This window comes from Oncorhynchus nerka, linkage group LG19 (genome assembly GCF_034236695.1).
Source record: "Oncorhynchus nerka isolate Pitt River linkage group LG19, Oner_Uvic_2.0, whole genome shotgun sequence".
Lineage (NCBI taxonomy): Eukaryota > Metazoa > Chordata > Actinopteri > Salmoniformes > Salmonidae > Oncorhynchus > Oncorhynchus nerka.
Genome location: NC_088414.1, coordinates 2,472,467 through 2,496,278, shown reverse-complemented (window position 1 = coordinate 2,496,278; position 23,812 = coordinate 2,472,467). Strand labels below are relative to the sequence as shown.

The 23,812-nt window shown below is 44.0% G+C and overlaps 1 pseudogene; it reads left to right on the top strand.

Moving 5' to 3' along the window:
- The window catches only part of LOC115146874 (protein zer-1 homolog), a 53,184-nt pseudogene that overhangs the window by 9,943 nt on the left and 19,429 nt on the right, over positions 1–23,812 (top strand).

Sequence of the window (23,812 nt, the reverse complement as noted above, 5' to 3'; positions counted from 1 at the left end):
TAGCTACACATCCATAGGCATTAAGACTGGCTACTTCCTGTAGCTAGCTACACATCCATAGGCATTAAGACTGGCTACTTCCTGTAGCTAGCTACACATCCATAGGCATTAAGACTGGCTACTTCCTGTAGCTAGCTACACATCCATAGGCAAACAGATTGGCTACTTCCTGTAGCTAGCTACACATCCATAGGCAAACAGATTGGCTACTTCCTGTAGCTAGCTACACATCCATAGGCATACAGTTATTTTTATCCTCCACTACATAATAAGCAAGGAAATAGTTCGCTACATATGTTACTTCAGCTGCATTGCAAGGCAAGCGTACACAATTGTACATTCAATTTGCAGTAAATGCTTTCGCTAGCTAGATTCTTTACATCCACTGTTTCACATGACGACAGCCTGGTTTTCTCAGGAGTCCCTAAAACATTAAACAACACAAATTATACAATTCCTGTCATAACACAAGCTAGCTAGCTGGCTAATGTTAGCTAGTCAGCTAAATAGCGATTTCCGTAAATGAACTTTATGACAAAAAAATATGCACAATCGTTTGTCTCTACATTAACTAACATATTCCTCTCAATTGTAAATGTTTTGCTTGACTCATTATGACGTTATATTTACTTGCATTTGCTTCCACCGTAATGTTTCCATCTTTGCTGAAGAAAGTCACCAGGGACAGATGGCTCGTGTCAAATTTGTCATTGGAACCACTCGATATGATTGGTCATTTTTGGGTCCCAAAAACCTTAGGACCCAAATCCATAATGAGTGCTCTAACTCCCCCTTGCGGTGGTCTGAAAGCAATGAAGCCGTGACGCTGGGTACCTCTCAGTCCCGCGGTGCAAGCTCCCAACTTTTAAAGGAGGAACCATTGTAGTAGTTGCCAGGCGCACTGGTTTGAGTGTGTCAAGAAATGCAATGCTGTTCCAAAGGACATCCAGCCAGCTGCGAGAAGCATTGGAGTCAACATGGGCCAGCATCCCTGCGGAACACAGAGTCCATGCTGTTCAGAGGACAAAAGGGTGCAATTATTAGGAAGGTGTTCCTAATGTTTTGTACATTGTGCATAGTGAGCAAAATACTAATGCTAATAATTCAACTGTCATGTTAATAAGGATAATTTATTAGCAAGAATGTATTATTTCATCAAATGTAGTGCAAACGACTCACTGTATAATAACGCAAAGATTCAAACCAACTGTCCAGTGTTGACACAGTTTATATAGTAATAAACCTTGACATGAAGGCCTATACATTGTATATAATGGTTGGGGGAGACCTTGGTAAAGGACACCTGTCACCTTGTGTAGGATATTCACTGCCACTGTGTCATCCACCCTCCCAATTGGAGGACAGGGACCAAGTGGAGTCGTGTTTTCACTAATCACCCTTTTATTCAGAGTTTAGTTTGTCATGGTGTACAACATTGGCAGCTAAAAACTGAATTGCGGTGTACAGTCCATGCCCAAATAAATAAACAAACAAATCAAATGCTAAATGTTCTTGGGAGAGAGCATCACCATCATAGCCAGGGGTAAGCCTCGGGAGCCTCAATCAGGGTCAGTCTGGTCTTGGAGCAATGATGACTGTGGTCCAGAGCCGTTAAACAGAGCAGTCTGGTCTCTGTAGCTAGAAAGCTACTCCTTGACCACCACTGATCACACAGCACCCACCTGGTGATGCCCCAGCAGCCGATGGGGCCGTCGGAAGGCTCACCGCACCTCAGTGCTATTCTAAAGCAGCCTGTAGTCTTCCCGAGCGTTTGTCCACATCTCTGCTGTCCTCTTGCTTAGGGCTTCTCCGCTAAAAAAAAACATATGCTAGCCAGTTAGCTAGCTTGCCAAACCAACCATCCTTCTGATCTTACTTGACAGTTTTATAATGAAATACACTGTTAATAATACTAATTTAAAAAATGTTGAACAATCATCACGTTTTTGTCAAGTTTTCACTCTCAATTTCTTAATTAAGTTGCTCTCTCAAGTCTGGGTATCTTTGGGTCTTTTTTCGCGATTGGATTTCAGGCTGGTGGGGGACGGGCTTAGAGGCGGTGCGTGTCTAGAATGGTCACTTACACTGGAGTGATGGACGAACTAACAAATGCTTGCCCTTGACCTGTCCAGTGGGTAATTTATAGTTACCACAGCCACAAATTCAGAAGGCCCGCCTACTCGACCAATCAGATGAGGGAGTGTCATGACACATTATCCGACCGGCTTGCAGGGGCAGACTAAAGACATGCATTTATTGTATCTATTACTCCATCAATGATTCGGTTATATATTAGATATAGTAAAACCAACTGTTATAAATACAATGTTTTAATCGGCCCTTAATCATAGTTACTTGTCTTAACCCATAATAGGTTTACTCCAATATCTGCAGAGTTTTTCAAATGGCAGCATGTAGACAAACATTGACATAGCGTGAGTTAATTTTTTTTATTTTCAAAATCCACAAGTAAAACGTACACAGTTTCACAGAAATGTTCACAGAAATGTACATTTTAGAAATTGGCAGATTTTTTTTTGGGGGGGGGGTGGTTTGTAAGATACTTTTTGCCATGCAGTGTAAGTGGACACCTTGTCAAATATCTCATTCCACAATCATTGACATTGATATGGAGTCGGTCCCCCCTTTGCTGCTATAACAGCCTCCACTCTTCCGGGAAGGCTTTCCACAAGATGATGGAACATTGTTGCTGGGACTTGCTTCCATTCAGCCACAAGAGTATTGGTGAGGTCGGGCACTGATTTTGGTCGATTAGGCCTGGCTCACAGTCGGTATTCCAATTCTTCCCAAAGGTGTTCGATGGGGTTGAGGTCAGGGCTCTGTGCAGGCCAGTCAAGTTCTTCCACAGCGATCTCGAACAAACCATTTCCGTATGGACTTCGCTTTGTGCATGGGGTCATTGTCATGCTGAATCAGGAAAGGGCATTCCCCAAACTTTTGCGACAAAGTTGGAAGCACAATATTGTCTAGAATGTGATTGTATGCTGTAGAGTTAGGATTTCTCAGGGGCTATGAAGAATGGCCCCAGACCATTATTCCTTCTCCACCAAACTTTACAGTTGTCACTGCATTCGGGCAGGTAGCATTCTCCTGGCATCCGCCAAACCCAGATTCATCCGTTGTACTGGTAAAGCATGATTCATCACTCCGGAGAACGCGGTTTCTACTGCTCCATAGTCCAATAACGGCGAGCTTTACACCACTCCAGCCGACACTTGGCATTACGCATGGTGGTCTTATGCTTGTATGTGGCCGCTCGGCCATGGAAACCCATTTCATGAAGCTCCCTACGAACAGTTATTGTGCTGACGTTGCTTCCAGAGGCAGTTTGGAACTCGGTAGTGTTACAACCGAGGACAGATGATTTTATGCACTACGCGCTTCAACACTCGGTGGTCCCATTCTGTGAGCTTGTATGGCCTACCACTTTGCAACTGAGCCCTTGTTGCTCCTAGACATTTCCATTTCATCATAACAGCACTTACAATTGACCGGGGCAGCTCTAGCAGGGCAAAAATATGACGAACTGATTTGTTGGAACGGTGGCATCCTATGACACTGCCACGTTGAAAGTAACTAAGCTCTTCAGTAAGGCCATTGTAATGGCAATTTTTTTATGGAGATTGCATGGCTGTGTGCTCAATTTTATACACCTGTCAGCAACGGGTGTGGCTAAAATAGCCAAATCCACTAATTTGAAGGAGTGTCCACATACTTTTGTGCTGTGTATATGTAGTGTATACGTGCAGTGAAAAAAACGTTACAAATGTATCATTCACATAAGATTCCACCTAAAATGACATGAACTTCCTCGCTACTCACCTCTCAAAACACATTGGAGGTCTGAGGGGAGGAACCTTGGGTCCTCTCCGATGGGGTTTTAGGAGGAGGCACACAAAAAAGGCAAGGAATCGAGGAAAGATAAAATGGCACAGAGCTGTTGCATGTTTGCCTCAATATGGAATGGCAGACGCCACTGTGTGTTAAGGCAGGTTGCTTAAGAATGCACTGGGTGACGTAGGAGCTGATACAGGTTGCAGGTGTCCCTTTCAATAAGAGAACAAGGATAGGGAGAGAGACTTTAGGTTCCAGTTTAGAGAGATTTAGCTCCCATTTATTTGATATTGGACACACAGATAAAGGGGTAAATGCTGGAGAGTTCTTCCAAGGCATGGCTTGTTTGACACTGAACTAAAAGACAAAGACCTTTGGTATTTATTAAGAGAATTGGCTGCAGGTGTGTTTAGAGCACGGAGATGTACAGAGGTCTCTAGTGCCCAAAAGCATATCTTAACATGGGCAGCGTTGATACCATGCGATCTCCACACATCTCTATGGCTCAGAGGTGCCTGCATTTAAAGGTAAAGTTAACCAAAAAGTCTGATTAAAGTGACAGTTCCCTAAAAAGTATAAGAAAAATTAGAGCCTTTTCTACAGCCGCCTCCAAAGAAATCTGGGTCTTTGCTGTTTTTGCCCTTACTCCTCAAAGACTCAAAGCGGCCTGTTTATTTATTTATTTTATTTCACCTTTATTTAACCAGGTAGGCAAGTTGAGAACAAGTTCTCATTTACAATTGCGACCTGGTTGACCTGACCTGGTTTAATGCGCGTCATCCTTGACCTCAGGCAAGGGAATCAGACAGGCCTCTGGTCTGAGGTGAGTATGAAGTTTAAAAGGAAAAAATTTGGCACCATCCAGTTCCTTATGTCTGAAACACAGGCTTCCAGGGAGGGCAATTTTGGGGCTTCACCATGTTTCATCGAAATGTACAGCTGTGTGTCGTCCGCATAGCAGTGAAAGTTAACATTATGTTTCAGAATGACATCACAAAGAGGTAAAATATATAGTGAACCTTGATGAATGCCGACATTTACAATTGATTTGTCAGAGGACAAACCATCCACAGAGACAAATTGATATCTTTCCGACAGATAAGTTCTAAACCAGGCGAGAATTTTTGTCCATGTAGACCAATTAGGTTTTCCAATATCTCCAAAAGTATGTGGTGATTGATGGTTTCAAAAGCAGCACTAAGGTCTAGGAGCATGAGGACAGATGCAGAGCCTTGGTCTGACTCCATTCAAATTTGATTTACCACCTTCACAGTGAGTAGGTCCAGAGACATGTTGTGACAGTGAGTAGGTCCAGAGACATGTTGGACAAAACTAGGTCCAGAGTATGACTGTGACAGTGAGTAGGTCCAGAGACATGTTGGACAAAACTAGGTCCAGAGTATGACTGTGACAGTGAGTAGGTCCAGAGACATGTTGGACAAAACTAGGTCCAGAGTATGACTGTGACAGTGAGTAGGTCCAGAGACATGTTGGACAAAACTAGGTCCAGAGTATGACTGTGACAGTGAGTAGGTCCAGAGACATGTTGGACAAAACTAGGTCCAGAGTATGACTGTGACAGTGAGTAGGTCCAGAGACATGTTGGACAAAACTAGGTCCAGAGTATGACTGTGACAGTGAGTAGGTCCAGAGACATGTTGGACTAAACTCACTGAGTCGATGATGGCTCCGAAAGCCTTTTGTAGTGGGTCTGGGGACTTTTCCATGTGAATATTAAAGTCATCAAAAAATTTGAATATCGTTTGCCATGACTACAAGGTCCGCTAGGAATTCAGGGAACTCAGTGAGGAACGCTGTATACGACCCAGGAGGCCTGTAAACAGTAGCCATAAAAAAGTGATTGAGTAGGCTGCATAGATTTCATGACTAGAAGCTCAAAAGATGAAAACAGTCATTTATTTTTTGGGGGTGTAAATTTTAATTTGCTGTCATAAATGTTAGCAATACCTCCATCTTTGCGGGATGCGCAGGGGATATGGTCACTAGTGTAACCAGGAGGAGAGGCCTCATTTAACACAGTAAATTCATCAGGCTTAAGCCATGTTTCAGTCATCACATCAAGATTATGATCAGTGATTAGTTAATTGACCATGACTGCCTTAGAAGTGAGGGATGTAACATTAAATAGCCCTATTTTGAGATATCACAATCTCTTTCAATAATGACAGGAATGGAGGTGGTCTTTATTCCTGTGAGATTTCTAAGGCGAACACCGCCACGTTTTGTTTTGCTCAACCTAGATTGAGGCACAGTCACGGGTTCAACAGGGATAGCTGAGCTGACTACACTGACTGTGTTAGTGGCAGACTCCACTATGCTAATGCCCTGCTGCCTGCACCTTATCTCATTGTGGAGCTAGAGGAGTTAGAATCCTGTCTATGTTCGTAGATAAGATGAGAGTACCCCTCCAGCTAGGATGGAATCCGTCACTCCTCAGCATGCAACACTTGGTCCTGTTTGTAGGTGAGTCTCAGAAAGAGGACCAATTATATACAAATTCTATATTTTGGGAGGGGCAGAAAACAGTTTTCAACCAACGATTAAGTTGTGAAACTCTGCTGTAGAGCCCATCCCTCCCCCTAACTGGGAGAGGGGTAGAGACAATTTCTTGATGCCGACACATCTTTCTAGCTGATTTACACGCTGAAGCTATGTTGCACTTGGTGACCTCTGACTTTTTCATCCTAACATCGTTGGTGCTAACGTGGATAATAATATCCCTCTACTCTCGCCAGTTTTAGCCTTAGCCATCACCATCTTCAGATTAGCCTTAACGTCAGTAGCCCTGCCCCCTGGTAAACAGTGTATGATCGCTGGATGATTCTTTTTAAGCAGCTCAGACCCCGTAACGGGTGGAGGAGAGACCTGAGAAAGCTAGACCTCTGACTCCGATTCGTTGCTTAATAATGGGGAGAACCGGTTGAAAGTTTCTGTCGGCTGAATGAGCGACACCAGTTGAGAGAGTGAGATGCAGTGCCTCAGACCGCTGCGCCACTTGGGAGCCCAGATAAAGCATCCGGGGAGAGAAAGTTGAATTTAAAAAGTTTAGCGATGAAAAAACAGAGATGTAGATGAATGTTTTAAAAGTAAAAAACAAAAAGTTTGGCAGATAGCCAAGTAACAACAGACAGAACGGAGACAAGTCTAGAACTAGTGATTTAAATCAAATCCCCCCCAAAAATGTATTGGTCACATACACATGGTTAGCAGATGTTATTGTGAGTGTTGCGAAATGCTTGTACTTTTAGTTCCGACAGTGCAGCAATATCTAACATGTAATCTAACAATTCCACAACAACTACCTAATACACACATCTAAGTAAAGGAATGGAATAAGAATATATAGATATAAATATATAGATGAGCAATGACAGAGCAGCATAGGTAAGATGCAATAGATGGTATAAAATACGATAAAATACGATATGTACATATGAGATGAGCAAAAGCAAGATATGTAAACATTATTAAAGTGGCATTAAAGTGACTAGTGATCCATTTATTAAAGTTGATTTCAAGTCTGTTTGTAGGCAGCAGCCTCTCTATGTTAGTGATGGCTGTTTAACAGTCTGATGGCCTTGAGGTAGAAGCTGTTTTTCAGTCTCTCGGTCCCAGCTTTGATGCACCTGTACTGACCTCGCCTTCTGGATGGTAGCGGGGTGAACAGGCAGTGGCTCGAGTGGTTGTTGTCCTTGATGATCTTTTTGGCCTTCCTGTGACATCGGGTGCTGTAGGTGTCCTGGAGGGCAGGTAGTTTGCCCCGGTGATGCGTTGTGCAGACCTCACTACCCTCTGGAGAGCCTTGCGGTTGAGGGCGGTGCATTTGCCGTACCAGGCAGTGATACAGCCTGACAGGATGCTCTCGATTGTGCATCTGTAAAAGGTTGTAAGTGTTTTATGTAGCAAGCCAAATTTCTTCAGCCTCCTGAGGTTGAAGAGGCGCTGTTGCGCCTTCTTCACCACGCTGTCTGTGTGGGTGGACCCTTTCAGTTTGTCGATGTGGATTGGGGGGGGGGGGGTGCTCCCTCTGCTATTTCCTGAGGTCCACGATCATCTCCTTTGTTTTGTTGACGTTGAGTGAGAGGCTATTGTCCTGACACCACACTCAGAGGGCCCGAAAAAGAACCTCTCGCTCAACGTCAACAAAACAAAGGAGATGTTCGTGGACTTCAGGAAACAACCCCCATCCACATTGATGGGACAGTAATGGAGGTGGAAAGTTTTAAGTTCCTCGGTGTATACATCACGGACAAACTGAAATGGTCCACCCACACAGACAGCGTTCAAAATGATAATCAGCTAGCTAGCTAGTTAGTTAGCTATGTTGGCGCGCTAGTCCTCCCAATGAGTCTCTTGCGCCAGACGACTTACTTCTGCACGTGAGACTAGATCTGCTTTATCAGGTACAGATGGCCCTAAAACAAAAAGATAAGTGTAAGTAACTTGTAAATAAATAATCATAACAGTCATGAGAGCTTGGGACCTGATAAACGGATCAACTACATCCAACAAGAGTCCAAGGACAGAGGGATACACTAACTAAAACCTTCTCATCGTGGATCTGGTAGAACAAAAAGTTGTCAATTAGCTCCTATCTAAAATCTTAGCACCATGTTTATCTAGCCAGCTAGCTAGCTAACACAACAGATTAAAGGGTTAGTTATTGTAATCTTTACTAACTTGTCACATAGCTTTCTGCTAAGCTAGCCTGCTTATTGCATGCATGTCCCGGGACGTCAACACAAGCCTTATTATTAGTGAAAAACTAAACTAATATTTTCAACAGGAGTTTGATTTAGGCCACTGTCAATTCATCCATTTCTCAATACTGCTCCTTTCTGTTGGAGAATGAGCTAGCTTGCCTCTGCTGATGAAGATCTTGTGCAGTGCTTGTGGCTCAGGGGTTGAGTGGCGGCTGTCATAGCAGCTTCTTCGCTATGTAGAGGGACTATCGGCCAAGCCGATAGAGAAGGGCCGATAGACTAGAAAAGGCCAATATCGGGCCTGATATATTGGCTTGGACAATTTATCGGTCGTTCTCTATTCCAAATGTCTCTAACGGTCCCCCCAGAGTGAGGATTCTAATGTGTGTGATAATAGAAGTAATTTACTGTATGCAGACATTTCCAGTCAGAACAGATTCTGCCCAAACGTTTTCCCCCTGGTGCCCGCATTGCCTCATTGTTGTTTTCCTTACTAATAATTCCTGTGTGCCAAAGTGTCAAAGTAAGTGCATTACAGGAAACTTGTTATCCAATTTCTGTATATCGTGTTATGTCATTTCTACTGTAGCACACCGTATTTATGTGTGGAACATAATGCATTCTATGTGTTCCTTTATAACTGCGGCCACACAAGGTACTGATTTCATAACCTCTATGGTGTTAAACTTATTTGTGCTTATATAGTTACGTTTTTCTATTAGTTCTGTAAAACAATGTTAATGCTAATGGCATCAAATAAGTATTAGCTTGTGTTGTATCCTGAAGCTGCCCAGGCTGACCTTATCATGACCATAGCATTGGCCTGTATTTGGCTTACATAGCTCTGCCCTACCCCCTTGTGGAGCTCTTCAATTATTACGTTACTTATAATATTGTTTTATTGCTATATCCTGAGATTGTATTCTAATTGCTAATAAGTCCTCTTTTATTCTGTACTTTCAGAAACCACACTCACACAGTATTGAACATAACTTGCCAACATCATAAGTGGACCTGGACATATTTTGTGCCGAAGATTGAAGACATCTTTTGTATGCTAGCAACATACTGTTTGGAGAGGAAGTAGTGAGTGGAGAGGATGATTAGGGAGTGGGGAAGTGGATAAGATAATGTCCATATAATTGCATAATGGAACTGTATTTAATTTATGTGAACTGTCTGTCCAATTACAAAAAAGGGGGCTTTGAACTCCTGTATATAGCCTCCACATTGACTCTGTACCGGTACCCCCTGTATATAGCCTCCACATTGACTCTGTACCGTAACACCCTGTATATAGCCTCCACATTGACTCTGTACCGGTACCCCCTGTATATAGCCTCCACATTGACTCTGTACCGGTACCCCCTGTATATAGCCTCCACATTGACTCTGTACCGTAATACCCTGTATATAGCCTCCACATTGACTCTGTACCGTAACACCCTGTATATAGCCTCCACATTGACTCTGTACCGGTACCCCCTGTATATAGCCTCCACATTGACTCTGTACTGGTGCCCCCTGTATATAGCCTCCACATTGACTCTGTACCGGTACCCCCTGTATATAGCCTCCACATTGACTCTGTACCGGTACACCCTGTATATAGCCTCCACATTGACTCTGTACCAGTACCCCCTGTATATAGTCTCCACATTGACTCTGTACCGTAACACCCTGTATATAGCCTCCAAATTGACTCTGTACCGGTACCCCCTGTATATAGCCTCCACATTGACTCTGTACCGGTACCCCCTGTATATAGCCTCCACATTGACTCTGTACCGTAACACCCTGTATATAGCCTACACATTGACTCTGTACCGTAACACCCTGTATATAGCCTCCACATTGACTCTGTACCGGTACCCCCTGTATATAGCCTCCACATTGACTCTGTACCGGTACACCCTGTATATAGCCTCCACATTGACTCTGTACCAGTACCCCCTGTATATAGTCTCCACATTGACTCTGTACCGTAACACCCTGTATATAGCCTCCAAATTGACTCTGTACCGGTACCCCCTGTATATAGCCTCCACATTGACTCTGTACCGGTACCCCCTGTATATAGCCTCCACATTGACTCTGTACCGTAACACCCTGTATATAGCCTCCACATTGACTCTGTACCGTAACACCCTGTATATAGCCTCCACATTGACTCTGTACCGGTACACCCTGTATATAGCCTCTACATTGACTCTGTACTGGTGCCCCCTGTATATAGCCTCCACATTGACTCTGTACCGGTAACCCCTGTATATAGCCTCCAAATTGACTCTGTACCGGTACCCCCTGTATATAGCCTCCACATTGACTCTGTACCGGTACCCCCTGTATATAGCCTCCACATTGACTCTGTACCGTAACACCCTGTATATAGCCTCCACATTGACTCTGTACCGGTACACCCTGTATATAGCCTCCACATTGACTCTGTACCGGTACCCCCTGTATATAGCCTCCACATTGACTCTGTACCGGTACCCCCTGTATATAGCCTCCACATTGACTCTGTACCGGTACCCCCTGTATATAGTCTCCACATTGACTCTGTACCGGTATCCCCTGTATATAGCCTCCACATTGACTCTCTACCGGTAACCCCTGTATATAGCCTCCACATTGACTCTGTACCGGTACCCCCTGTATATAGCCTCCACATTGACTCTGTACCGGTACCCCCTGTATATAGCCTCCACATTGACTCTGTACCGGTACACCCTGTATGTAGCCTCCACATTGACTCTGTACCGGTACACCCTGTATATAACCTCCACATTGACTCTGTACCGGTACACCCTGTATATAACCTCCACATTGACTCTGTACCGGTACCCCCTGTATATAGCCTCCACATTGACTCTGTACCGGTACACCCTGTATATAGCCTCCACATTGACTCTGTACCGGTACACCCTGTATGTAGCCTCCACATTGACTCTGTACCGGTACACCCTGTATATAACCTCCACATTGACTCTGTACCGGTACACCCTGTATATAACCTCCACATTGACTCTGTACCAGTACCCCCTGTATATAGCCTCCACATTGACTCTGTACCGGTACCCCCTGTATATAGCCTCCACATTGACTCTGTACCGTAACACCCTGTATATAGCCTCCACATTGACTCTGTACCGGTACACCCTGTATGTAGCCTCCACATTGACTCTGTACCGGTACACCCTGTATATAACCCTACACCCTGCACCCTGTATATAACCTCCACATTGACTCTGTACCGGTACACCCTGTATATAACCCTACACCCTGCACCCTGTATATAACCCTGTATATAGCCTCCACATTGACTCTGTACCGGTACACCCTGTATATAACCTCCACATTGACTCTGTACCGGTACCCCCTGTATATAGCCTCCACATTGACTCTGTACCGTAACACCCTGTATATAGCCTCCACATTGACTCTGTACCGGTACACCCTGTATATAGCCTCCACATTGACTCTGTACCGGTACCCCCTGTATATAGCCTCCACATTGACTCTGTACCGGTACCCCCTGTATATAGCCTCCACATTGACTCTGTACCGGTACCCCCTGTATATAGTCTCCACATTGACTCTGTACCGGTATCCCCTGTATATAGCCTCCACATTGACTCTCTACCGGTAACCCCTGTATATAGCCTCCACATTGACTCTGTACCGGTACCCCTGTATATAGCCTCCACATTGACTCTGTACCGGTACCCCCTGTATATAGCCTCCACATTGACTCTGTACCGGTACACCCTGTATGTAGCCTCCACATTGACTCTGTACCGGTACACCCTGTATATAACCTCCACATTGACTCTGTACCGGTACACCCTGTATATAACCTCCACATTGACTCTGTACCGGTACCCCCTGTATATAGCCTCCACATTGACTCTGTACCGGTACACCCTGTATATAGCCTCCACATTGACTCTGTACCGGTACACCCTGTATGTAGTAGCCTCCACATTGACTCTGTACCGGTACACCCTGTATATAACCTCCACATTGACTCTGTACCGGTACACCCTGTATATAACCTCCACATTGACTCTGTACCAGTACCCCTGTATATAGCCTCCACATTGACTCTGTACCGGTACCCCCTGTATATAGCCTCCACATTGACTCTGTACCGTAACACCCTGTATATAGCCTCCACATTGACTCTGTACCGGTACACCCTGTATGTAGCCTCCACATTGACTCTGTACCGGTACACCCTGTATATAACCCTACACCCTGCACCCTGTATATAACCTCCACATTGACTCTGTACCGGTACACCCTGTATATAACCCTACACCCTGCACCCTGTATATAACCCTGTATATAGCCTCCACATTGACTCTGTACCGGTACACCCTGTATATAACCTCCACATTGACTCTGTACCGGTACACCCTGTATATAACCTCCACATTGACTCTGTACCAGTACCCCCTGTATATAGCCTCCACATTGACTCTGTACCGGTACCCCCTGTATATAGCCTCCACATTGACTCTGTACCGGTACCCCCTGTATATAGCCTCCACATTGACTCTGTACCGGTACCCCCTGTATATAACCTCCACATTGACTCTGTACCGGTACACCCTGTATATAACCCTGTATATAACCTCCACATTGACTCCGGTACCCCCTGTATATAACCTCAACATTGACTCCGGTACCCCATGTATATAACCTCCACATTGACTCCGGTACCCCCTGTATATAACCTCCACATTGACTCCGGTACCCCATGTATATAACCTCCACATTGACTCCGGTACCCCCTGTATATAACCTCCACATTGACTCCGGTACCCCCTGTATATAACCTCCACATTGACTCCGGTACCCCATGTATATAACCTCCACATTGACTCCGGTACCCCCTGTATATAACCTCCACATTGACTCCGGTACCCCATGTATATAACCTCCACATTGACTCCGGTACCCCATGTATATAACCCTGTATATAACCTCCACATTGACTCCGGTACCCCCTGTATATAACCCTGTATATAACCTCCACATTGACTCCGGTACCCCCTGTATATAACCCTGTATATAACCTCCACATTGACTCCGGTACCCCCTGTATATAACCCTGTATATAACCTCCACATTGACTCCGGTACCCCTGTATATAACCCTGTATATAACCTCCACATTGACTCCGGTACCCCCTGTATATAACCTCCACATTGACTCCGGTACCCCTGTATATAACCCTGTATATAACCTCCACATTGACTCCGGTACCCCCTGTATATAACCCTGTATATAACCTCCACATTGACTCCGGTACCCCCTGTATATAACCCTGTATATAACCTCCACATTGACTCCGGTACCCCTGTATATAACCCTGTATATAACCTCCACATTGACTCCGGTACCCCCTGTATATAACCCTGTATATAACCTCCACATTGACTCCGGTACCCCCTGTATATAACCCTACACCCTGCACCCTGTATATAACCTCCACATTGACTCCGGTACCCCCTGTATATAACCCTGTATATAACCTCCACATTGACTCCGGTACCCCCTGTATATAACCTCCACATTGACTCCGGTACCCCTGTATATAACCCTGTATATAACCTCCACATTGACTCCGGTACCCCTGTATATAACCCTGTATATAACCTCCACATTGACTCCGGTACCCCCTGTATATAACCCTGTATATAACCTCCACATTGACTCCGGTACCCCCTGTATATAACCCTGTATATAACCTCCACATTGACTCCGGTACCCCCTGTATATAACCCTGTATATAACCTCCACATTGACTCCGGTACCCCCTGTATATAACCCTACACCCTGCACCCTGTATATAACCTCCACATTGACTCCGGTACCCCCTGTATATAACCCTGTATATAACCTCCACATTGACTCCGGTACCCCCTGTATATAACCTCCACATTGACTCCGGTACCCCCTGTATATAACCCTGTATATAACCTCCACATTGACTCCGGTACCCCCTGTATATAACCCTGTATATAACCTCCACATTGACTCCGGTACCCCCTGTATATAACCCTGTATATAACCTCCACATTGACTCCGGTACCCCCTGTATATAACCCTGTATATAACCTCCACATTGACTCCGGTACCCCCTGTATATAACCCTGTATATAACCTCCACATTGACTCCGGTACCCCCTGTATATAACCCTGTATATAACCTCCACATTGACTCCGGTACCCCCTGTATATAACCCTGTATATAACCTCCACATTGACTCCGGTACCCCCTGTATATAACCCTGTATATAACCTCCACATTGACTCCGGTACCCCCTGTATATAACCCTGTATATAACCTCCACATTGACTCCGGTACCCCATGTGCTCTTTAATTATTTCTTATCTCTTACTTTTTTTTGTTGGTATTTTTCTTAAAACGGCGTTGTTGGTTAAGGGCTTGTAAGTAAACATTTCACTGTAAGGTTGTATTCGGCGCCTGTGACAAATACAATTTGATTTGATTTGCACTTCAGCTATTACAGCAACTGAAATGACTGCAACACTTAACAAAGAGCATTGTATTTTTGGACAAAATACTTATTTTGCACCATAATTTGCAAATAAATTCAAAAAAAATCCTACAATGTGATTTTCTGGATTTTTTCCCCTCATTTTGTCTGTCATAGTTGAAATGTACCAATGATGAAAATTACAGGCCTCTCTCATCTTTTTAAGTGGAAGAACTTGCACAATTGGTGGCTGACTAAATACTTTTTTTGCCCCACTGTAGACATTAAAATGCACATATACTGTATATAAACATCATATCTGAAATACCCTAGAGGCACCAATTCCTCCAATTCTAAAGTGCATTGGCGATCATTCCGCATGTAAGGTGCAACTTCTTTTTAAGCAGATCAACTCGGTGGAGAAGCGATCTCCAGTTAGCCATCCCTGAGACCAGGTCTGGTATCTCATAAGTCTATAAATTAACAATGAAGTAAGGTACGGCGGAAGTTTATGCAGGAGGGCTTTATACAAAAAAATACCCCCAAAATGAGCGCAATGCATCCATCTACAAGACTTCTAAGAGGGCAGCCTACTTTCTGAATGCAGGGATGTGTACTGAACCTATCGCCCATTATAAAGCGTGCTATTATAAACTGTGTCCAATGGCTTCAGTACAGTGGCAGCTGCATTCATATAGACAATATCCCCATAGTCTATAACCGCTATGAATGTCAACTGCATGATTTTGTTTTCTGCTATTTAATGAAAGACATGGTCTATTCCTATAAAATAAGCCCGTTTCAATTCTTAATTTCTTGACTAACTCAACATACATTTTTTTTAAATAAGATACCTTTTTGTTAATCCACATGTCTAGATATTAATAAGCGGGGACACGATCAATGAGGGCATAAATCATCACATACATTTTTATGTGATTTGGAGAATAACATATATGTCACGTGTGCTCCCTCTCCGGCCTCTAGGCTGCTCGTTATGGCCTGTCACCATCGTTACGCTCACCTGCACATCATCAGACTCACCTGGACTCCATCAGCTCCTTGATTACCTTCCCTATATATGTCACTCCCTTTGGTTCCTTCCCCAGGCATTATTGTGTCTGTTTCAGTTTCATGTCTGTGTGCTCTTAGTGTTTCTTGTTTTGTATTATATTCCATTTATTTTATTAAAATACTCTCTCCCTGAACATGTTTCCTGACTCTCAGCGCACAACGTTACATATACTGGGTTTTACTTGTATTAAGTACCAATTTTAGTTCAACAAAGGCTTTCTGCAAAACAATGAAGGTAGATTAAATCTCCAAAAGAGCCTGGTCAACCATGGAGGCAATAGCATGCACAACAGTGTCATCTGCATACAGCTGTATGTCAAAAACAAAACCAATGGTGTGTTTATATCAAAAAAGTACAGGACCTAAAAAAAAAATTGTAATGTCAAAACCTGACTTAACATCACCACAAAAACACATTGTGTCCTGTCTGTCAAGTCATTTTCTGATCCATACTGAGTGCAGACAATCTTTGAATCAATATAGTGGTCAACAATATCAAAAGCTTTCAATAAGTCAATAAACAGGGCCGCACATTGCTTCCTCCGATCCATACCCTTTACCACATCATTTAACACCCAAGGTTGTAACATAGATGGTGCCATGACCTGTCCTGAAACTAGACTGGTTTCATAACACTTAGAATACATATCTTGGCAAGGAAGGATCGAAGCTGACAGTTGATTAATGATGTAAAAACATTGCTAGCCAAGATCATTTCGAGGTAGGGCGATAATTATTTAGGTCGGAGGGGTCACCACCTTTGTGGAGAGGGAGGACATGGTCTGTCTGTCTGTCTGTTTGTCTGCCAGAGATCAAAATAGATTAAGTTCTAGAGCCAATTCAGTGTCCGGCATGCAGCTGATAAAGGAAAGCTCAGAGCAAAAAAATAAATAAACATTATGCGAGGAACAATGTTTTTCTGTTTGGTATCTTGAATACATACAATAGGACAGTGATCACTGATGTCTTTAGCAAAGACACCACTCAATAAGTACTTGTGGAGGCAAATAAGTACTTGTTTGTCAAAATTAGTGAGGAGTTTGATGGGTTTCTTACATTCATCTAAGTCAGGTTAAAGCCAAGACGAACAAATATTCTTCAGATGATCAGAGGCCAGGGTAAAACAATCCAGGTTAAAATCTCCTAAAATAATGAATTCAGATGACAGAAATGTTTTAAATATTCAGAAATATTATCAACAGCATCTGTTATTGCAGCAGGCGGGTGGGAAATCCCCGCTACAAACACATGCGTATAACCTATAACCAAACACTCACACTTTTTGAGTAAAGAGACACTTATAGATCAGGATGCCACATCAAGCATCCATACATCAAGAAGGTCCATCTTTGACATCAAGCTTTGCACGTTTACGTTCAACAGCCCAAGCCCTCTACGTGATTTGAAAACCTAGCTAGTCTCCATATTTGTGAAATTCACAATAGAACTAATAGCACTTGTTGAGAGAACCACTAGCTGCTGGATTGGCAAAGGTATTCTGGATTGACAAAGGTATTCTGGATTGACAAAGGTATTCTGGATTGACAAAGGTATTCCGGATTGACAAAGGTATTCTGGATTGACAAAGGTATTCTGGATTGACAGACATTCAGGGGAGTTACAGAAACATAAATGAGGGAACTTTGCTGCACCTCTGCGGGACATAACATGCTTTTCATGCGTAAGCCCATTTTCAAATTGCCCCTATATAATTAACCCAATCAAATTGCGGCCTTATAATTCAACCATTCTGTGCCTTTCAGATCTTCGTGAGGGATCAGGTGGGGTTAGGCCATTTATAAGAGCCATATATAGGCTATACACTCACAACCGTTTTAAAAAGGCACACACACACACTGCCTGGGTTAAAAGCTATGTGTGTCACTCGCTCACGCACACACTCACAGGTACTCACACAAGGTCAATTGGCCCTTCACCAGTGTATGTTATGATGCAGTTATAATGTATTATAAGACTTGTCATGAGCATGCATGACCTCCCTTATCATCTTATTATTAACTCATATTAATGATCCTGAAATGCCATATTTACATAAGTATTCAGACCCTTTAACTCAGTACTTTGTTGAAGCACCATTGGCAGCGATTTACAGCCTTGAGTCTTCTTGGGTATGACGCTACAAGCTTGGCACACCTGTATTTGGGGAGTTCCTCTCATTCTTCTCTGCAGATCCTCTCAAGCTCTGTCAGTATAGATGGGGAGCGACACTGCACAGCTATTTTCTGGTCTCTCCAGAGATGTTCGATCGGGTTCAAGTCCGGGCTCTGGCTGGGCTTCTCAAGGATATTCAGAGACTTGTCCCGAAGCCACTCCTGCATTGTCTTGGCTGTGTGGTTATGGTCGTTGTCCTTTTGGAAGGTGAACCTTCGCCCCAGTCTGAGGTCCTGAGCGCTCTGGAGCAGGTTTTCATCAAGGATCTCTCTGTACTTTTCTCCGTTCATCTTTGCCTCGATCCTGACTAGTCTTTCAGTCCTTGCCGCAGAAAAACATATCCACAGCATGATGCTGCCACCATCATGCTTTACCGTAGAGATGGTGCCAGGTTTCCCCCAGATGTGGCGCTTGGCATTCAGGCCAAAAACTTAATCTTGGTTTCATCAGACCTTTTGTTTCTCGTTGTCTGAGAGTCTTTAGGTGCCTTTTGGCAAACTCCAAGCGAGCTGTCATGTATAGTACCTTTTACTGAGGAGTGGCTTCCACCTGGCCACTCTACCATAAATCCCTGATTGGTGGAGTGCTGCAGAGATGGTTGTCCTTCCGGAAGGTTTTCTCATCTCCACAGAGGAACTCTGGAGCTCTGTTAGTGACCATTGGGTTCTTGGTCACCTCCCTGACCAAGGTCCTTCTCCCCCGATTGCTCAGTTTGGCCTGGTGACCAGGAAGAGTCTTGGTGGTTCCAAACCTCTTCCATTTAAGAATGATGGAGGCCACTGTGTTCTTGGGCACCTTCAGTGCTGCAGACATTTTTGGTACCATTCCTCAGATCAGTGCCTCGACACAATCCTGTCTCAGAGCTCTATGCGCAATTCCTTTGACCTCATGGCTTGGTTTTTGCTGACATGCGCTGCCAACTGTGGGACCTTATATAGACACGTGTGTGCCTTTCCAAATCTTGTCCAATCAATTGAATTTACAACAGGTAGACTCCAATCAAATTGTAGAAACATCTCAAGGATGATCAATGGAAACAGGATGCACCCGAGCTCAATTTCGAGTCTCATAGCAAAGGGTCTGAATACTTATCTAAATAAGGTATTTCTGTTTTTATTTTAATATATTTGCAAAAAATGTCTAAACCTGTTTTCGCTTGTCATTATGGGCTATTGTGATGTCATTATGGGGTATTGTGATGTCATTATGGGGTATTGTGATGTCATTATGGGGTATTGTGATGTCATTATGGGGTATTGTGATGTCATTATGGGCTATTGTGTGTAGATTGATGAAACATTTTTTTTATTTAATCCATTTTAGAATAAAGTTATAACATAACAATGTGGAAAAAGTAAAGTGGTCTGAATGCTTTCCGAAGGCACTGTATAAATAATTATACCTGCAGCCTTTAGGTAAAGTGTTACCAAAACAGGTCAATGTTGCCTTTCTACATGACCAATTCAGGAAACATAGGCTAAGCAATGAAACAGTGACATTCAACGTTTGTTTTGAACTAACACAGCCACTCTTCGCCCCAACCAGGACTTGATAGAGCTCCACCTCACCTACTGCAACAACCTATCAGCTCACAGCCTCAGGACTTTAACCAGATTCCGCCAGACCCTGGTCTCCCTCAGCCTGTTCGGCTGCAGCCGCATCTTCTATCGCAAGGGTGGTGCCCCACTGGCATGCGACGAAGAAGAGGAGGAAGAGAGGCTTGCCTCCAGACAGGCACCGGACACAGACTTCAGCTTCCAGGGCTTCAACCGGCTGCGGCTGCTCAACCTTGGGGGTCTGCCTGAGGAGGTGGACGCTGAGGCTCTGCTCAAGCCCCTGCCGGCCCTCACCTCCCTAGACCTGTCCGGGGTGCCGCTGCCCAAGGCTGCCTTCCTGGCCCACTGGAAGGAGAGGCTGGCCTCGCTAGTGCTCTACAATGTGGACCTCTCCGAGGAGCTAATCAACACTGTGGTGGAGCTGGGACACCTCAGGTAAGCTGGGAAGGGTGAGGTAAAGGGTTTAATCTTGATAACGGCCTCAAAATTGTTTCTTTTTCGGGCACCTTGGTTCTGGGATAACCATCAGAATTTGCTTGATTTAGAGAGTTCAAGTTGAGAGTTCAAGATATGCTGCAGGATACTGTGTGTCATTGTTTGTTTTAAGTCCTAGATCATGGCTAGGTGATGATTATAGATGTAGAGTTTGGGGCAATAATTAATCAACAAGAACTGTTCATCATGATGATGAATTTATTATCTTGAACTCTCAGCTTCTCAAATTGAATTATCTAAATCAAGCAAAGATCACTAGTTGTGCAGTAGACTTGTACATTTTTTTGTACCCTTCTTTCTATGTTCCCTAGGCACCTGGATATCTCTAGAGAGCGCAATTCCAAGTTCAAGATGACCCGTAAGATCCTGACGGCCTAGTCAACCTGGTGTCACTGGACATCTCAGGTCATATCATGCTGGACAACTGCACAGTCCCACACTTCGAGGAGGCCATGGGACGTCCAAGGTGAGCTGCTTCTATGACACTAGCTTATAAACTCAACAAAAAAAGAAACATCCTCTCACTGTCAACTGCGTTTATTTTCAGCAAACTTAACATGTGTAAATATTTGTATGAACATAACAAGATTCAATAACTGAGACATAAACTGAACAAGTTCCACAGACATGTGACTAACAGAAATTGAATAATTTGTCCCTGAACAAAGGGGGGGTCAAAGTCAAAAGTAACAGTCAGTATCTGGTGTGGCCACCTGCTGCATTAAGTACTGCAGTGCATCTCCTCCTCATGGACTGCACCAGATTTGCCAGTTCTTGCTGTGAGATGTTACCCCACTCTTCCACCAAGGCACCTGCAACTTCCCGGACATTTCTGGGGGGAATGGCCCTAGTCTTCACCCTCCGATCCAACAGGTTCCAGATGTGCTCAATGGGATTGAGATCTGTGCTCTTCACTGGCCATGGCAGAACACTGACATTCCTGTCTTGCAGGAAATCGCACACAGAACTAGCAGTATGGCTGGTGGCATTGTCATGCTGGAGGGTCATGTCAGGATGAGCCTGCAGGAAGGGTACCACATGAGGGAGGAGGATGTCTTCCCTGTAACACACAGCGTTGAGATTGCCTGCAATGACAACAAGCTCAGTCCGATGATGCTGTGAATCACCACCCCAGACCATGACAGACCCTCGGTGTAATGCTCATTCCTTTAACGAAAAACTTGAATCCGACCTTCACCCCCGGTGAGACAAAGCCGCGACTCATCAGTGAAGAGCACTTTTTGCCAGTCCTGTCTGTTCCAACGACAGTGGGTTTGTGCCCATAGGCAATGTTGTTGCTGGTGAAGACCTGCCTTATAACAGGTGCATGTTCATTATTTGTTTATGGTTCTTTGATAAGCATGGGAAACTGTGTTTAAACCCTTTACAATGAAGATCTGGGAAGTTATTTGTATTTTTACAAATTATCCTTGAAAGATAGGGTTCTGAAAAAGGGACCTTTATTCTTTTGCTGAGTTTAGATGACTCGCAAAGCATCTACATTTGAAGTCTGAAGTTGACATACACCTTAGCCAAATACATTTAAACTCTGTTTTTCACAATTTAATCCGAGTAAAAATTCCCTGTTTTAGGTCAGTTAGTTTTATTTCATCACCACTTTATTTAAAGGATGTGAAATGTCAGAATAATAGTAGAGAGAGTGATTTCAGCTTTTATTTATTTCATCACATTCCCAGTGGGTCAGAAGTTTACATACACTCAATTAGTATTTGGTAGCATTGCCTTTAAATTGTTGAACTTGGGTCAAACTTTTTGGGAAGCCTTCCACAAGCTTCCAACAATAAGTTGGGTGAATCTTGGCCCATTCCTCCTGACAGAGCTGGTGTAACTGAGTCAGGTTTGTATGCCTCCTTGCTCGCACAAGCATTTTCACACGCTTTTTCAGTTCTGCCCACAAATGTTCTATAGTATTGAGGTCAGGGCTTTGTGATGGCCACTCCAATACCTTGACTTTGTTGTCCTTAAGTAATTTTTCCACAACTTTGGAAGTATGCTTGGGGCATTGTCCATTTGGAAGACCCATTTGCGACCAAGCTTTAACTCCCTGATGTCTTGAGATGTTGCTTCAATATATCTACATAATTTTCTTTCCTCATGATGCCATCTATTTTGTGAAGTACATCAGTCCCTCCTGCAGCAAATCACCCCCACAACATGATGCTGTCACCCCCGTGCTTCACGATTGGGATGGTGTTCTTCGGCTTGCAAGCCTCCCCCCTTTCTCCTCCAAACATAACGATGGTCATTATGGCCAAACAGTTCTATTTTTGTTTCATCAGACCAGAGGACATTTCCCCCAAAAGTATGATCTTTGTCCCCATGTGCAGTTGCAAACCGTATCTTTGTCCCCATGTGCAGTTGCAAACCGTAGTCTGGCTTTTTTATGGTGGTTTTAGAGCATTGGCTTCTTCCTTTCTGAGCAGCCTTTCAGGTTATGTCGATATAGGACTCATTTTTTACTGTGGATATAGATACTTTTGTACCTGTTTCCTCCAGCATCTTCACAAGGTCCTTTGCTGTTGTTCTGGGATTGATTTGCACTTTTTGCACCTAAGTACGTTCATCTCTAGGAGACAGAACGCATCTCCTTCCTGAGCGTTATGATGGCTGCGTGGTCCCATGGTGTTTATACTTGTATACTATTGTTTGTACAGATGAACGTGGTACCTTCAGGCATTTAGAAATTGCTCCCAAGGATGAACCAGACTTGTGGAGGCCCACAATTTTTTTTCTGAAGTCTTGGCTGATTTATTTTGATTTCCCCATGTCAAGCAAAGAGGCACTGAGTTTGAAGGTAGGCCTAGGTCTTACTCCAAGATGGCGTAGCAGTCGGACGTGTGTTTTGTCTTGTCCCGTCCTGTATAGTGTAAATATAGTTTTTTTTCCTCTTTTTTTTCCGTATATATTTCGTACATATTTTAATCTCACTTCCCAACCACAGGCTGAATATACTCTCCTGCAACCCGCATCACCCAATGTGGTACGGATCTGCTTTTTCTATGCTTTAGAAACGGAACCCTCATCAGAAGCTAGCCGCTAACTAGCTACTAGCTAGCGGTCTTCAACGCTAACTAGGACACCAGCGACATCTACCCAAAGCATATCAGACTGCTTTTTCTCTACCACATCTCCGGATTCCTACCGCAAGCTCTGAAGCTTTATACCGGATCATCGTAAATAGCTAGCTGCAATCCGAGTGGCTACTCCTGGCTAACGTCTCTGTCCCAGAGCAAGCACCAGTTAGCCTGGAGCTAGCCTCGAGCTAAGCCCATCTCCCGACTACCCGAAGAGGTCCAAAAATACCTAATTTGCCAATTGGCCTGGACCCTCTACTGACCCTCTACTGCCGACACGGAGCCCCGCCGATCCATCACGACTGGTCCGCCGACATAATCGTCCGAGG